The sequence below is a fragment of the Grammomys surdaster genome, unplaced genomic scaffold (assembly GCF_004785775.1).
Source record: "Grammomys surdaster isolate TR1022 unplaced genomic scaffold, NIH_TR_1.0 126531, whole genome shotgun sequence".
Classification (NCBI taxonomy): Eukaryota; Metazoa; Chordata; class Mammalia; order Rodentia; family Muridae; genus Grammomys; species Grammomys surdaster.
The window spans coordinates 6,866,006-6,875,270 of record NW_021621323.1 but is presented as its reverse complement, the minus strand read 5'-3'; the positions used below and the strand labels follow the sequence as shown (position 1 = coordinate 6,875,270).

General features: G+C 44.0%; 1 pseudogene; it reads right to left on the bottom strand.

The window, feature by feature from the left end:
• Window positions 1–5,853: 5,853 nt before the first annotated feature.
• LOC114614744 lies at window positions 5,854–6,210 on the bottom strand (annotated as a pseudogene).
• Window positions 6,211–9,265: the final 3,055 nt, after the last annotated feature.

Below are 9,265 nucleotides of genomic sequence, written 5' to 3'. Positions count from 1 at the left end.
CACATATTAAGTGCTATTTTCTTAGTCTAGACATTGCTTATTAAAATCAGCAATTATATCCAATATGGAGCTAAGACTGTATAATTAACGTGTAATACAGTCAATTTGAGAGGATTTTTGTAGATTAAATTCAGAGATGTTTTTCACTGGTTTCCAGGATAACAACAGCACATGAAAATAGGCTCTGCATAAATGTAAGTAAGTCAGTACCCTGAGACAAGTGAAATTGTAAGAAAAATATATTCTAGAAGAAGTCTATGTGAATTTATGAATGATAACTCTATAGCATTCTTTACAAGTGGCTTCTTTCAGCTTTAAGGTTGTGTGTGCACGATGTTTGTTGTTACCTCAAGAGACCATATTGAAAGCAGCTCCTTACCCTCTGGCTTTTCTCAGAGAGGCTTAATTCACCAGGGTAACTGTAGGGTCCACAGTGAAGGGCTAATTCCATGTATGAAGATGGTGCAGTTGATGAATTGGACTAGCTCTGCCTGTGATTCTCGTGATAAGGTAGTTAGGGCTCTGGTCAGGTATTCCATGAGCAGGCAGTGGGCTGACACAGCCACCCAACTTGCCCTGTCGGGTTTTTCTTTAGTTGTGTGGTCTTTGTTTTTAGAAGTCAGCTTCTCACTAGGTTGCTCACCCTGTCTTTTCATCACCATTCCCCTGCCTCAGGAGTGCTGAGGCACAATATAGACTGTGCCACCAGGCCTGGCTAGTTCTTCACTTTATGAAATTAGGGAATCGGGCTAAATGCCTTGACTTTTGTTTGTTTGTTTTGTTTTTTGTTTTTTTATTTTTATTTTTTTTTATTCTGATCAAAATGCTTCTCTAGTGAGTGAATGGAACACTGGAGTTATTAGGGAAAGTATGCTCAGGACTTCTAAGACCAAGTTCTCAGCACAAAGATTTATTTGCCCCAGAGAATAAGACATAAAGATGGGTGATAAAAGACATGGGAGGGGGGCAGGGATATTTGTCCCAGAAGGGGACAAAGGACTGCCTCTGGATAGAGAGGAGAAGACAGATGTGGCACATAGGAAAATGGCAGTTTATAAAGGTACAAGGGGAAAGCTCATGTTAGGATGAAGTGTTTAATTTTAATTGGGCATGTTCATTAGATGAGCCATAGGGGCTTTTGATTGCTAGACTTCAATACTTTGATAGCTGGACCTTGGTAGTCAGCCTCAGGAGGAGGAAGTGGCCAAATAAGGGAACAGACTTTGGTGGCTATCTTTAGGAATGTAATCTAACAGTTTTGAGCAAGGCAGAGGGAGCAGGAGAGAAGGGCAAGGCCTGGCAGAGCCAGGCTTGCCACACTTGAGCTGGCCAGAGTCCCTTCAGAAGTAGGGAATAATGTGTTATGAGCAGGACTCACACAGTTAAAAACAAATGACTTCATTTAAACACAGTGAACTCCACAACACAGATTCCAAGAGCAAGGGACGCGCGGTTACTTCTGTCAGAGCTCAGATGCTATAAGCAATGAAACCAGAATGAATCTAGCCCAAAAGTTCAATGTTTTCCACTCATGCCAATAAAATCAAGACATATCAAATGAACATCATATGACCAATGAAGGAAAAAGGAAAATATGTCTTAGTCCTGAAGGAAGAGGAAGCCAGTGAGAATGGAAATTTTTGCAAATTTTAGAAAATGAGTTCGTTTTAGGAAAAGAATCATTTCATTTCCTGAGACTGGGTACTGGATGGAGCCTAGGTTCATTCGGAAGATTTCTGTCTGGGATAGAAATTTACTTCATACACCTGCATGCCTGAAACCCAAGACTGAACTTAACACTTGCTCAAAGAGAGAAACCAGGTAAGGGATGAGCGCAACTCTCTTTTGAGATGCCCACAAACCCATACTTGGACTTGGTCTTTCTGCCTGGGAGCATTTCACTTTACCCCTAGTACTTAAAATCTATGTTAAAATCTCCTAAAAAACTCCAACTCCAATTTAAACGGGGAGGGGAAAGGTAGGAAAGGAAGACACCAAACTGGAAGTCAGAAATAAAAAATTAAATGGATGATGGGAGGGAGCATTACAGTAAAACAACATAGCAAGAGGCTCACAGCAACAAACGCTGCTCCAAGGTTTTACTCCGCCATTTGTCATCTGAAGGAAAGAACCCTGCCTCTCCACAGCCTGTGAGAAGAAACTCTGAGAGTCCTGGAATTGACGTCAGATTACAGAATTTAGGAGATTGAGGAAGAGTGAGAGAGCCTTGTGAGGTGGCAGGCCAGAGCCTGCGGGAAGCTGGGGCACGTGGGCGGGGTCTCCCTCCCGCTGAGTGAGCAGAGCCCTGAGCCAGGAGAGTGTGCCCCGCCCTGCCCCGCCCGCCCTCCCCTCCTTGCCCCGCTCGGTCCGCCCCGCCCCGCGCCGCGGGACCTCCCGGTTTTCCGCGCTCCCCCCCAACCCCCAGCCACAGCGCCGCCCCAACCTGGCATGCCTCGGTTGACCCAGCCTCAGTTCCCACTCAACAGAAGCCGGGAGGCCTGCGCAGGAGACTGCCAGCAATGATGTGAGTAGCACCCAGCAAACAACCCATGCGCATAGCTCGTGCGGGGAGTGTGTGTGTGTGTGTGCGTGTGCGTGTGCGTGTGCGTGTGTGTGTGTTTGTGTGCGTGTGTGTGTGTGTGTTCTCTGCGTTACAATTATAGGTAGTTTGAGCAGGGGTGTTCCTTTTTTTTTGTTGTTGTTTTATCTCTCAATTTTTGAACCGGGTAGCACCTCAGGGTGCTGAGAATCTTCAAGTCTAGACACCAGACAGTATGATGTCTGTTAAGTGTACGTGAGCTGTATGTAGCTCTTTTATTTGCCAGGCGTCAGCCTCTTGTCTCACACTTGCTGGAGACTCTGGTGAGATTTGTTTCACCAAAACATGAATGGCAAGAAGCTTTAACCTCCCAGCAAGAAACCAGCACCCGCAGACGTCGTGGAGCAGGTGCTCCCCGCACAGGTCTACTCTGTTTTCACTAAAAGACCCACTCCCTCCGAGATGACCCCGCCCCTTAGCAGTTACAGATGCTGCCCGGTCCTCTCTTGGGTGCTGGATTACCGATTCATTTCTGCATGAAAGGTTTGAAAGTTCAGCAGACACCTACATGTCTTCTCTTAGCTAAACAGCCACAGGAAATACAAATGCGGATTGCATATCGTTTCCACCCTACAGGAGTTCAGAATGCAGCTCTGGAATCAGAGTATGCCTAAACAAGATATTAGGTCCGCAGCATGCAGGCTGCTCTGGGGATGTGGGCAAAGTGGCAGCCCTCTGTTGCTATGATACACATGGACCACAAGCAACCTGGGGAGGAAAGATTTATTTCATATCACAAGCTCACAGTCCGTTGTGCAGGGAATTTGTGGTAGACACTCAGCTATAGAGGGGTGCTGCTTCCTGGTTTGCTTCCTATGGCTCCCTCAGTTTGCCTTTTTATAGGCTCCAAGACCACCACGAGATGGTCCTGCCCACTGTGGGCTGGGCCCCACCCCTCAGTAAATGTTAGTCAAGAAAATGTCCCATGCCCTTGTCTACATGCCAATCTGATGGAGGCATTTTCTCAATTTAGATTTCCTCTTTCTCAATGAGCCTTAAGCTCTCCTAGTACTGCCTCAGTCTCTGGAAGAGTGGTATTACAGGCCTGCTCCACGGTGAGTACCCTATCTCACCCCCACACTCATACCCCCAACTGCCTCCTGTCAAAACCACAAGAGAGAGGACTTAACACTGAAAACCCGCATCTCCAGGAGAGCTTAAGGCCAGTCTAGGTCACATAGTGAGACCCTATTTCAAAAGTTACGTGGGGGGGGGGGGGGTAGTTGAACACTGTCTTGGTTACTTTTCTACTGCTGTCATAAGACACCATGTCCAAGGAAACTCATAGAACAAAGAGGTTTGGGGGTGCTTACAGTTTCAGAGGGTTAAAGTCAGTAGTCATCATGACAGAGAGCCACAGGTGGACAGGTGCTGGAATAGTAGCTGAGAACTCTCTTGAAATACACCAAGGGGCAGAGACACACTGGCAATGGCGCGTGCTTTTGAAACCTCAAAGCCAGGCCTTAGTGACCACCTTCTCCAACAAGGCCACACTTCCTAATCCTTCCTACTAGGTTCTCCTAACTGGAGACCAAGTATGCAAATGGATGAGCCTACAGAGTCCATTCACATTCAAACCACCACAGGTATGTTCTTGTCCTAGGCAAATTAAAGCCAGATCCCAGCTTCTCTAATTACAGCTATAGTGGTGTTCTTGAATTTCACACACCCTGTGGAAACTCTTGCCTGTGGCAAAAATAGAGCATTTCTTAATGGCCATTGCTATTATTCTGGGGTTCATCCTTGAGGGCCCAGCCTAGACCCTGCTATTCTAGAAACTTCAAAAACCTCAGAATCATCTACCTCTCTTTTTAGCATATCTTCCTGCTTAAAACACCTGGAGTGATTTCTGATTTGCGCATGGAGCCTAGAACCGTCTAAACCTAAACTCCTGTTGGTTTTTGGTTGATTATTTATTTATTTATTTATTTTTGTTACATAGGAAGTGAAGCTATGGAGTTAGATCTAGAGGTCATTTCACATTTTATACTTTGCCAAGTCCCAGTGAAATACGGCACACTGAATTCCTCTCACGAGCATTCACTTTACATGTAACCCTTACTTCTGCAATTTCTCTGTCCGAAGTGCTCTGTTCTAATGCCTTTTACAATGGCATCATCTTTCAGGGTTTGAGTCCAGCATCTCATGACTACCCCGGTGTTTTGACCACAGATTCTCTATCGAGATTTTTTTTACAATGTGTGATGAAGCTACACAGATGTTGACCAAAAGTGATTCAACATAGCTTCTCACCTGAAATTCTCAGACCTGGTTCTAAAGCAAATTAACCTATTGTGGTTGCCCAACTGTTTTGGCTGTAGTGACAGGGTTTATTTATTTTAATCAAAACGCCCTTGAAAAATAAAAGATTTCCCTTTCTCACAGAACATGGCATCTGAGGGGTAGTGGTCTAGGGTGTTCTTAGTAGCCCAGTGCTGTTTATGACTAGCTTGTCTTGACTTTTTCTCCATGAGTGAATGAAGACTGGCTGCTAATGTTCCAAGACACTTCAGCAACTAAAGCTTCCTCCCAACATGATAGGTACTTAAAGATCAAATTTTCCTCCTTTATTTTTACTAAAAAGAACTATATTAATCATTGGCATGAACTTTCAAAGCCCTAAACCAAAATCTGAAAAAGAATAATGCTATAGACACTGATTCAGACTAATCCTGACTCTATTGCTAGAACCAAGCAAGAGATCCACTGTCATATTTGAACCAGTGGCTTTTAGATATGAAGTAAGCCATATCTACAACATATATTGGTTCATATGTTAAATTTGCAATTAAAAATGTTGCCTTTGGAAGGAAGATAAAGTACAGAGAAGCAAGAATCAGGTCCCTCCTTCCTTTGGTATCATTTTCTTATATTTTATAGCTCGTTGGTGTTTTACATTATTAAGTTAACAAAATCACCAGAACAATAAATCAAATAACACAACAGGTGCTTCCCTTTGTTAGCTTGGCCTCCTGTGGTTGACACTTTTAGAACTCTCAGAGATCATTCTCACAAAGGGAAGCATTCATAGCCATTTCAGCTATTCTTTTATTTTTTTTTCTGGCTCTTTAAATGTTTTAATGATGACATGCAGATATTCACATCAGAATACACAGTAGGGATCCAAGAATATCTTGAAGGACCTAACAAAGTTAAAATGCATGTCGGTCCAAAAAAAAACCTCATGTCAGAACCAAACACTGGCCAGCCACAGCTTGTGTCCAGGTGGGACTCACAATGACTGGAAACTGGCTTTACTTCTTCTTCGAACCCTGGTCTAGTTCCAGGACCTCCATGCCTTCCTCCAGCTTGAGCACGCCTCTTTCCTGGCGCAGGCGGTACCTCTCAGCCATGGACTGAAGCATCCATTTAGTCCGAAACTTCTTGTTTTCAGAGCCATAAATTAAGATCTCGGTAAGATCAGAAGATTCCAGAGTCTTGAGCTCAAACATGACCCGGCCCACCTGCTCGAAGTGAGGCATTCGAGATCCCTGTGGGCAGAACAGAGAGTTTAGCACCAGCTTGTTGACTTGCAATACTTCTGGCTTTTCCAGGTCTGTAGGAATTTTCATCCATGGGGGGATATCTTTACGAGTCACATGAGTTTTCATCTTAATTCCTGACAAGGAACCTGTTTCCAGGGAAGAATAGGTCAGGTTTAACCTCGATGGCCCACGAATTTCAGCTATTCTTAAGGAGAATTTTAACCTCCTCTGTGTCCTGGCCTGAATTCCTCACTGCTGAGTAGGGGACCTTTTGGAGGTGTGAACAGTAAATTGAGTTGATAAGCAGAACCCAGAGCTAGAATATTTGTTCCCCGTGGAAACTTCATATGGGAGCCTGGTATGTTGGCACGCTGAGGAGAGTCAAGCAAGAGGATGCTGAATGCAGTGCGTGGTAACTTGAGCTTCCTCAAAACAAACAAAGCAGATGTGTGAGTCTGGAAACCTCCTGTTTCAGCGCTTGAATGGGCAACCAGCAAATGTAGAACACTCACTGTAGAATACTTAATGAGCAGCCATGGTCATGAATAGATACAACACAAGAGCATCCCAACAGACAGTCCGTTCATGATGCTGTAACAAAATACTACAAGCTGGATCATATATTAGTATAATAGTAGATATTTATTTTTCACAGTTCTAGAGGTGGGATGTTCTAAGGTTCTGGTTCTTAGAGATTTGGTGTCTGGTGAGAGCTTGCTCTCAGTTTACAAGCAAGCACCTTCTTGCTGCATCCTCATTCAGAGCACAGGTCCGCTGTAAGGATGGAGGAGCAATGCCACCTGACATTACAGAAGGGAATAGAAAGAGATGTTCCTGCAGCCTGTTATTCTACACACACACACACACATCACGCATGTGCACACGCACACACTTACTTGAGACTGGTCTATATAATAACCCTGGATGTCCTAGAACTCTTTATGTAAACAAGGCTAGTCTTGTTGTTGTTTTTGTTTGTTTGTTTTAGTTTTTCGAGACAGGGTTTCTCTATAGCTCTGGCTGTCCTGGAACTCACTCTGTAGACCAGGCTGTCTTCGAACTCAGAAATCCTCCTGACTCTGCCTCCCAAGTGCTAGGATTAAGAACGTGTGCCACCATTCTCCAGCTCAAGACTGGTCTTAAAGTCACAGAGATCTACTGGCCTCTGCCTCCTGCTAGGATTAAAGGTGTGTTCTAGTTGGCTGTGGTGGTGCAAGTCTTTAGTCCAAGGACTCAGGGGACAGAGGTAGGCATATCTTGAGTTGGAGACCAGCCTGGTCTACAGAGCAAGTTCTAGGATGGCTAGAGGGTTACACAGAGAAACCCTGTCTCAAACACATACACACAAGGAGTGTACCACCACCGTGCCTCTGTGTGTGTGTGTTCCTCTTTTAAACAGCATCATTCCATCCAAGAAAATGGATCACTTTGAAAAGTGACGTAATCCCTCCTAGGAATCTATACCATTTACTGATATCCCTGTTGGTTTCAGTTTCAAAAAGTGAACTTTAGAGAAATAGATGCATTACAAATATTATCAAACAGTATATGTAAATTCTCAGTAAGATTCCCCCATTAAACATTGGCCTATTGGTATCACAGGCAAGAAATGTAATGATTAATCTTGATTGTCAACTATTGGATTGAGAATTACCTAGGAGAGTAGAAAATGGGGTCTTACCTAATAAGCTGATAGATTGCTTGATAGGGTCATAAAGTTATAGCGTTATTAAGAGGTACAAAGATGAAATAGGGGAGGGTGGTTAAGAGCACCAACCACTGTTCCAGAGCTCCTAAATTCAATTCCCAGCAACCACATGGTGGCTCACAACCATCTGTAATAGGATCTGACGTCCTCTTCTTGTGTGTCTGAAGACAGCTACAGAACTCATATACATAAAGTAAATAAATAAATCTTTAAAAAGATGAGATTGGGGTGCTGTCAGGATGTAGGTGGTTGGGATGTATCCTTACTAGCTATATACTACTTTGGCCAATTCCTGTATATATGTATTCTCTCTCTCTCTCTCTCTCTCTCTCTCTCTCTCTCTCTCTCTCTCTCTCTTCCTCCCTCCCCGTGCGTGTGAGTGTGTGTGTGTGCGCGCGCGTGCATGCACTATATTCTCTTGAACAGACACTCACTCTTTCACTCTGCTCTCCAGTTTGCTCTGGCCCTCCCTCTCCTTCCCAGTTGCTACAGGAGACGGATGCCTCTGAAATCATGAGCTCAGATAAATCCTTCCTCCTTCATGCTGTTTATGTCTGATGTTTAACAAGGAAAGAAACTGCAGAGAGCATGGCCGTTGGGCCGTGACACACTCAGCTATTAGGATGTACACCGATTTGCCTTTCAAAGATGCTTAGTTTATTCACACAAGCATTCCTTATAATGCCATGCTAATATAAGGGTTATGGTAATCTTATGTAAGCAATCATCTCACCAAGAAAGGATAAAATCAACGTTTAATATAAATGTAAACTGTAAATTAATCTGGTGGCTGCATTTCTTTATCTTTTCTAATCCCCAATAACCACACAGGGAAACAAAGACTTATTCCAAGCTGCATCTCAATACCTGGGCAGTTCACTGATCTTCCTTAACTCTCTATGCTAATATAGCAACCTCCCATTTCATACTCCCAATATATACAATGAGGACTTCCATTGTCCAGGTAAACTCTTAAGAACTTTTTCTTCCTCCCCATGGCTGATCTGCCTGCAGACCCTTTCCTCATGGTTCCAACTCCAACCTTCCCCCCCCACCTCCTGACTGGCAGAAGTTTCTGCCCCTATTTTCTCTTCTGCCCAGCCATTGGGCAATCAGCTTTTATTAACAAGGCAGAAAATAAATGGTAAAAACTGTTTACACAAACTTGAGACAGGAGATTTTTGACCTAAGCATTACAACGATGTGTCCAGACTGAAACAAGATATGAGGGCAGAGAAATCGGCATTTGAACAACACAAAGATAAGCTTTACAGAGTGCATAAAAACGTTATGTCTACAAGAGAGGAACAGTTGGATGAGCAGAAAATTGCTACAAGGTTGCCCTGGCTTGAACACTTCCAGAGCTGGTCAGCTCCATCCGTGTGTGCACTGAAGTCCTGCAGCTGTGGCAGGCTTGAGTTTGGCACGGTTGGAAATCCCACAAGATCCTCGAGAGCAGCAGCCAGCTCCTAG